Source organism: Petromyzon marinus, assembly GCF_048934315.1.
Source record: "Petromyzon marinus isolate PM22_M1 ecotype Great Lakes invasive population chromosome 84 unlocalized genomic scaffold, UKy_Petmar_22M1.pri1.0 chr84_unloc.4, whole genome shotgun sequence".
Taxonomy (NCBI): Eukaryota; Metazoa; Chordata; class Hyperoartia; order Petromyzontiformes; family Petromyzontidae; genus Petromyzon; species Petromyzon marinus.
In genome coordinates this window covers 983,595-991,163 of record NW_027422641.1, presented here as the reverse complement: position 1 = coordinate 991,163, position 7,569 = coordinate 983,595, and the positions used below count along the sequence as shown (strand labels likewise).

The window sequence follows — 7,569 nt, the reverse complement described above, 5'->3', positions numbered from 1 at the left end:
CCCAAGCAGGGCCAAGAGCAGAACGCCAACGATCAGCAGCGCCATGCTCAGCTAGTGTTGACGGCACGCGGGACAGAAGCAAGTGTGAGACACGTGACGAAGGAGCGTTATTTATATTAACGTCATTACCGGATGTGACGTAAACTTTGACGTAACAGTCATCCCTCCCCACTTATTGTCAATCATTGCCAACCACGTGACTCCACGGCCCCGCCCCTAATCGCGCAGCTCCTCCCCCATACTCTTCTTCCGCCTGCCCCACGTGACGCGAAGCGAGCCAATCACGCGAGAGGCGGCGCGCGGTCGGCCCCGCGACCGCTTCCCGCCATTCTTGCAATGGGCGGCGGGGGCGCGCAGGGTGGGGGGGGCGGTGGGGGTGGGGCCGAGTTCACTCCACGTCGCGAGCGGGAGGAGAGACGAAGGGGAGGGGCCAGGAGGGACGAGGGGCCAGGAGGGACGAGGGGGAGGGGCCAGGAGAGACGAGGGGGAGGGGCCAGGAGGGATGAGGGGGAGGGGCCAGGAGGGACGAGGGGGAGGGGCCAGGAGGGACGAGGGGGAGGGGCCAGGAGGGACGAGGGGGAGGGGCCAGGAGCGGGAGGGGGGGAGCCGTGGCGCCGCTCTTGGGCCGCGAGGCCTCCCCCTGGGCCCGCGGCGCTATGCGGAGACCGCGACAGCAGCAGCAGCAGGTGGTGGTGGTGTTTGTGGTTGTAGGCACGGGAGAGGTGGTGGTGGTGTTTGTGGTTGTAGGCACGGGAGAGGTGGTGGTGGTGTTTGTGGTTGTAGGCACGGGAGAGGTGGTGGTGGTGTTTGTGTTTGTAGGCACGGGAGAGGTGGTGGTGGTGTTTGTGGTTGTAGGCACGGGAGAGGTGGTGGTGGTGTTTGTGGTTGTAGGCACGGGAGAGGTGGTGGTGGTGTTTGTGGTTGTAGGCACGGGAGAGGTGGTGGTGGTGTTTGTGGTTGTAGGCACGGGAGAGGTGGTGGTGGTGTTTGTGGTTGTAGGCACGGGAGAGGTGGTCACGGACAGGCGGTGAGTGCCGGGTGATGGAGGGGGGGGTGAGGGAGTGGATTGCAGGGTGAGTTAATGAGGAGAATTAATAGGTGAGGAGGGTGAGTGAGTTGAAGGGTGAGGTGAGTGAGTGGGTGAGTGGTGAGTTCACGACAGGGAGATTGGGGCTGAGTGAGTGAACGCAGCGCACGGTAAAGATCCCCTGAGAGCATTCGCAAGAGTTGGACATTGAGTGCCGCTGTCAGGGTCCACACGCAAATTACTCACTTGGCATGATATACAAATTAACCATTGTAAACGATAACTTTAAAAAAAGTCCGCTATTAGTCAGAGCTAATGCGATGTGCGTTCAGCATATTTGTAGCACGTTATAACCAACGTCAACATCGTAATTTAGAGTATCCATTAGTCCACACGTGTCACTTGCTAATAGTCCCCGGGTCAATCACAACTTTGCCGTGCGTGCAGGCTTTGTCTCTGGCTGCTCGCTAGGGCTGCGATGCCTTTCCATGCCACAAGATGACGTTCATTGCTCCTTCCACACCGCGACAATATTTACTGCAGTGTTCTATAACGCGGTAGTTGCGTTGCTGAATAACACCGCGTTGTGTAAATTCCCTCGTTACAATGACTAATACAGGGTAAAGCACAGTCCGTGATAACAGCGTGAGATGCGTGTGTCGGCTGAACAAAGACTGAGGCGCGTGGGGAGCATCAGGAAGCATCCAGCAGCATCCCAATGCCTCGTGTGACGCTGTGCCCAGGCAGCCGTACAACCGCACATTCCTACTCGCGCGACGTGGTTCTGTTAACTCAATCGCGTTATATCCACTTAGCATCCGCGTTATAAAACGTGTTCCCTAATACATCCATCGTGCCATATCCAAATGGCGTTATGAAAACACGCGTTGAGGCAGAACGAACTCTATAAACTTTTTATTTTACCAGGTGAGACCCACTGAGCTATGTGGCTGTTTTCCAGAAGCGACCTTTCCACAAATGATAGATCAGCTAAATGGCTAATCACGTTAGAAATGTGTAGCACCAGCCACAAATACTCTAGACATGGGATCCCCTTTGACAGGGTCAGTGTCTACTTAGATTCACTCACTCTGCCTATTGTCATGCGGCGTGCGCAGCTGCGTCGTGACTCTTGGTAGAGTGCTGTCTTTGAGCCAGAGAGCTTTACAACCGTGTGCAGTGGTTAATTTGCTTAACAGCTTTACACCGAACTCCTTGCTTGTGTTAAAACATGTTTGCGACTTTGCTGGTCGAGAACTATGCAGATTTAGATTTATAGTAACATGTACTTGGTGTGAGATGAACTTCCAAACAATTTCCTTTGCTCAACATCTTGGAATTAATGTATTTTTAAATGGTCAGCTTAAGTGATTCCGTGATGTTTATGTATCTTGGCCATTAAGAATATCTATGGAGCACAATTATTTCAGTATTATTTGTCATAAGTAAACTTTAAACTGAACCCATATGTGATATTATATTGCCTGATTTTTTTTAATGTAGTCTACATGCTCTTCTGGGGATATTACCCCACATTTACCATTCATTGATGTTCCCTTTGACATTGGTAATTGGCATTGTCACACCATAGTAATTCATGGGCAATTATGTAATTCTCTCTGTGTATATCTCTCTCTGCATCTGTCTGTGTGGGTATCTCTCTGCCGGTGTGTTCTTCTCTATATGCATCTCTCGTGTGTCTCTTTGTGTGTGCCTCTCTCTGTGTGTGGATGTCTCTCGGTGTCTGTGTCTCGCTTTCCTTTTCCACGATGTGGTGTTGTATTTACATGCAAATTCTACCTCTAGCCCCGCCCACTTACCCTTGGGCTGAGCTTATCTCAAGCCAATATAACTTCGTGTTTCAGCAGCTTTCTCGCTATATTTTTTCACCTGATGATGGTTGCTTGTGTTGCGATCGAAACGTCGTGATCTATTATCTTTTCTACCTACGTGACTTTACCAAAAGAACCAAAGAGTATTGTGATTGTAATTTTGATAGTGATTGTTGTGGTGGAGGTGGTGATATTGATGGTGGTGTTAACAATAGTGGTGATTTTTGTGGTTGTAATGGTGGTATTGATGGTGGTAATGGTGGTTGACTATTACCCCTCTTGTGTCCTTACTTCCACTACCAGGTTTAAGAATCTGCTGGTAACTGTGCTGGAGGTGGACGTCGGATATCTGTGCGGTCTGGAGCGGTGGACAATAGACTTCTGCAGCTCAACCAGGTGGACGCACTGGGCAGGGAGCAAGATGGAGACCCACTTACTCCCACAGAGAGCCATAGACTCACTCACAGAGTACATTCACACAGAGAGCCAAAGTCTCACTGACACAGAGCCATAGACTCACTCACATGGAGACACATAGACTCACTCAAACAGAGAACCATTGATTAACCCACACAGAGAACCACAGAGTCACTCGCACAGACTCACACAGAGAGACATAGACTCACTGACGTAGAGGACTATATGCAGTACATCCTCGTCTTTTATGTAATGTGTTTCGCTTAGCGCACACCACACCCACTATAACTCGAGTAGCACATGACGGACTGCTCTTATGAGTGGTGTGGGTGTTGGCAGCGTTGTTCTGTATTGCTGGGAGCTGTTGCTGTACCGGTGCGCACTGTGTTACGTGGCGTGTCATCCTCTTCCTCAGCCTTTGTTCCAGCATCTGTGTGTAGTGTCATCTCACTCACTCCCTTATAGTTTTCACTCATCATATCTCCATTTCATGTCCTTTGTATGTATATTGATGAATGTAACATTTTTTTATTATTATTTGGCTGCTATAAATTTCCACGTCATAAGCTACTTCATTCATCTATAATTTGTGGCCAGTTCGCTTCTGAAATAGAAGCTAATAGCTTAGAGGGCTTTACTAGGTAAGATAAAAATAGTTTATTTTTATTTTTTTGTGATTTGCTTACCTTTCCTATACTTTTCACTTCGATTGTGTTTTTGCATCGTTTGTTCTTGTAACTTTCTGTACCACCCCAACTGGAAATCTGTGAAAAAGGGCTTTTTAGATTCCTCCAGTATAAATAAAGATTATAATATAGATCTTCTACATATACACAACACATTTAAAATAAACATAGAAAACAGTGTACTGTACTCTCAATTAAAAATGATAATAAAAGTTATATTGTGCTAAAACGGAGTCTCCCCCTTTACCGTTTTTCCTTGTAGAAAAGTTTTCTGCTTGACGTAAAATAGCTTTAAGCAGCAATTTTCGACAACGCAACCCCCGCGTTAAGCAAGGATATGTTGTACTCACTTACACAGAGAGACATAGTCTCCAACTTGATTTGGCACTTTCGTGACTGCAGGAATTACTCTTTGGTTATTTCGGTAAAGTCACGTAGACATAGACTCGCACAGAAAGCCACAAACTCACTCGAACAGAGAGACTTGGAGTCAATCACACAGAGCCATCGACTCATTCAAACACAGATGATGATAACAGATACCCATGAACTCACATTGAGACCCATGGACTCACACAGAGACCAGTAAACTTACCAGACCCGTAGACTCACAGAGACGCATAGACTTACAGAGAGGTATAGACTTACACAGAGACCCATAGACTTACAGAGAGGTAAAGACTTACACAGAGACCCATAGACTGGTGAACGAGATTTGAACTCGGATCACCAGATTTGTAGCACAGCACATTCGCCGATACACTACCGTTCACCTTACACACTCACACACGCACTCACATGCTCACTCATTCACGCAACCAGACGCTCACTTACACATTCAATCAATCACTCAATCACTCACACACTCGCGTTTTATTGCATGTAGCAATATCTTCAGGAGCTAAATGTCAATTATTGAGGTCTGTTAAGATAAGCGAGTGTGTGGGTGTGTGGATGACATAGCAATAGTGGGTGAGTAGGTGAGTGAAGAGGTGAGCTCAGTAGCATGTTGCAGGTCTTCCCGAGGACAAGGCGGGTCATATTTAGGGTGTGTAACATGTTGATTGACTGGGTTGAGTGTTGTGTTTGTGAGCGAGTAGGTGAGCTCACTCGAATGTCGCAGGTCTCGCCCAGCGTTTTCCAATCAAAGATTAAACAGATGAATGAGTGGTGGGATTTTTGTTATTGTTTTCAGGTGAGCAGCACCACCTTAACACAAATATCTGTATTACACCTTCATCCATGTAATAGCTGTGTCCGTCTTACACCTCCATTTTCTTAGAAGCCTCTGGATTTGACATAGGGCATCTTTTTCTGTGTGTGTGTCTGTGTGACCCAGTCCTGAACCTTCCCTCGGTCGACTCACCCTCTAAAGAGTACCTGGTGCAGTGTCTATAATAAACATCAGCAATTTGGAGAGACAAAGGTGGCCGCGTGCATGGTGTTGGCCACATCACATTCCCACAGCGAATTTTGTCGAACCATCGAACAAAGGCGGTCGCTGCATCGCACTTTCAGAAGCGCTTCTGTGGCCGTCTCGAACGCTCTTCCTTCTGATATTAGAAGCCACTGGAGCTGTGCACTTTTACATCTAGATTGACAACTCATTTTTTTAGAACTACTTTTTGTGCTTACTTTGTTGCCCTTCCCCTGCACCTCCGATTAGCACGGTTGGCTACGTACCGTGCAAAAGAAGTTCAACATACAAAATACATACCACCCCCTCGTGTGTTCCACAGCACAAGGCTCCACAACTTGCCCTAACATGTCTATTGAGGCTACTTTGGTGACCTGTGTGTGTGTGCATAATTAATTATCATTATTTTATTAAATGGCCTTCATCAACAAAGGACATGAGTCCATTGAGGGACGGGGACAGCGTGGGACCCTTCGTGGAGCCGATTCTCGCAATGGCGGAGGAAGAGTTGGAGGGATGCAGCAGAGGAGGGGGTGGCACCGCACGATGTTCGTGCTGAGAGTGAACGTGGCACTGGGGGAGGCTCCGGAGTTGGGCCTCTTCAGGGCGACTGGCGATAGAGTGGAGAAGTCGAGGTGAGAGTGACTCGGGGAATGGGGGTGAGGTGAGTGGAGGGGTGACTCGGGGAGTGAGATTAGTGGAGGGGTGACTAGGGGAGTGGACGTGCACCTGATTATGCACGAATGTGAGTGGACTGCCCATGCATTCATCATCATTATGGGCATCATCACCAGTGGTAAATCCACTGTTTGATGAAGGCCTCCCCAAACCAACGTCACTTCTCGTGACGCCTGCGCTGTGACAATCGGCCCCAGCACCTCCTGTGCATGAGCTTCCCACCTCCTCCCCTCCAAGTTACTCTTGATCATCAGCCATCGTCACTTCCAGAAACGTTTTCAACTGCGTGTTGCTCTTTCCTTCTCATCATGGTCAACATGAGGAGGGATCCTACCTCTGTGTATGTTCTCTCATCTGCGCGTTCCTCTGTCTTGGTGTGATTTCGAGCACGCGTCTCTGCATGCTTCTCTGCGCAGGGTTTGTTCTGTACGTGTTTTTTGAGCTGGTGGCCGCGTCTGAACCGTGTCTGAACCGTGTCGTACCCGTCAGGATGCCACTCAATACAAAACAAATGGAAGGAGTGAAATTATCTTGGGACCACAGCCTTGTCTCAATTCTTCACCCCTGGTGTACAAGTCAGCAGCTGGGACCATCACTGCTATCCATTAACATGTACGGGCTGCTAAGGATTCTCTTCATCTCTGGGTCTCTACCTCTAAATGATGACTGAGTATTGACCGCAGTGCATTTCTCAGCTCTATCGAGTACCCGGTAAGATCGAGAAACTCTCAGCTCACACGGTGGCTTCGGGTGATCAGCCAATGACTACATCAGGATGTGCACCCTCATGAATAACAAACGTGCATTGCGGAAGGTGCCAACTGACTGCCATGCTGCATACTGCTGTATAAATAACCCACCCACACATGCACAAGCCTGTGTGGGTATGCGTATTATCCGGTAATTGTATAGTGTTTCGCGTATTGCGCGATGAACTTGGCAACACCAGTACCGATGAACTAAAGTGGTTTTGGGCTAACCCGATGTCGACTCAGCCTCCAATGAGTACCTGGTGCGGTGTGTAAACATCACTACTCGGGAGATAAAGGCAGCCAGGAATGGTGCTGGCCACCCTCCCCATTGTGTACCATGCTGGCTTTCATAGTTGCTCGCTAAAAGCACTTGCCTCAAGAGTCCGTTGAGGTTATACAGACAACCTTTGTGTTTGTGTTTAATGTTTTAATTGGTGGCGGTGTAATTTTAAATGTAATTTTTTTTCATGGCCGACTTGCACTTTGGCCACTTCCAGACGCAACAAATAAATCTGTTCCTTTTCTTGGTGGCGGTGGTGACGGTGGTGGCGGTGGTGGCTTTGGTGTATATTTATAGAGTGCCTTCTCTCTTGACATAACAAGCACAAGGCGGTGACAGAATGGAATGATTTAGATGGCAGGGGTGTACAAAGTTTGAGGAATAAGTGACAGCGATAGACAGTAATGGGATCGGAGAAGAGTAGGGACGAGAAGGAGTGGAGGCTTAAGGGGAGAGAAGAGGTAGAGAATGGGCAATGGA

General features: G+C 48.4%; 1 long non-coding RNA gene across 1 annotated transcript; it reads left to right on the top strand.

Annotated features, from left to right (window-relative positions):
* Positions 1-587: 587 nt before the first annotated feature.
* On the top strand, positions 588-5,387 carry LOC142908499 (uncharacterized). Its single transcript, XR_012931816.1, has 3 exons — positions 588-689; positions 3,163-3,255; positions 5,302-5,387. It is a non-coding gene; the product is annotated as an uncharacterized LOC142908499 (long non-coding RNA).
* The last annotated feature ends 2,182 nt before the right edge of the window (positions 5,388-7,569 follow it).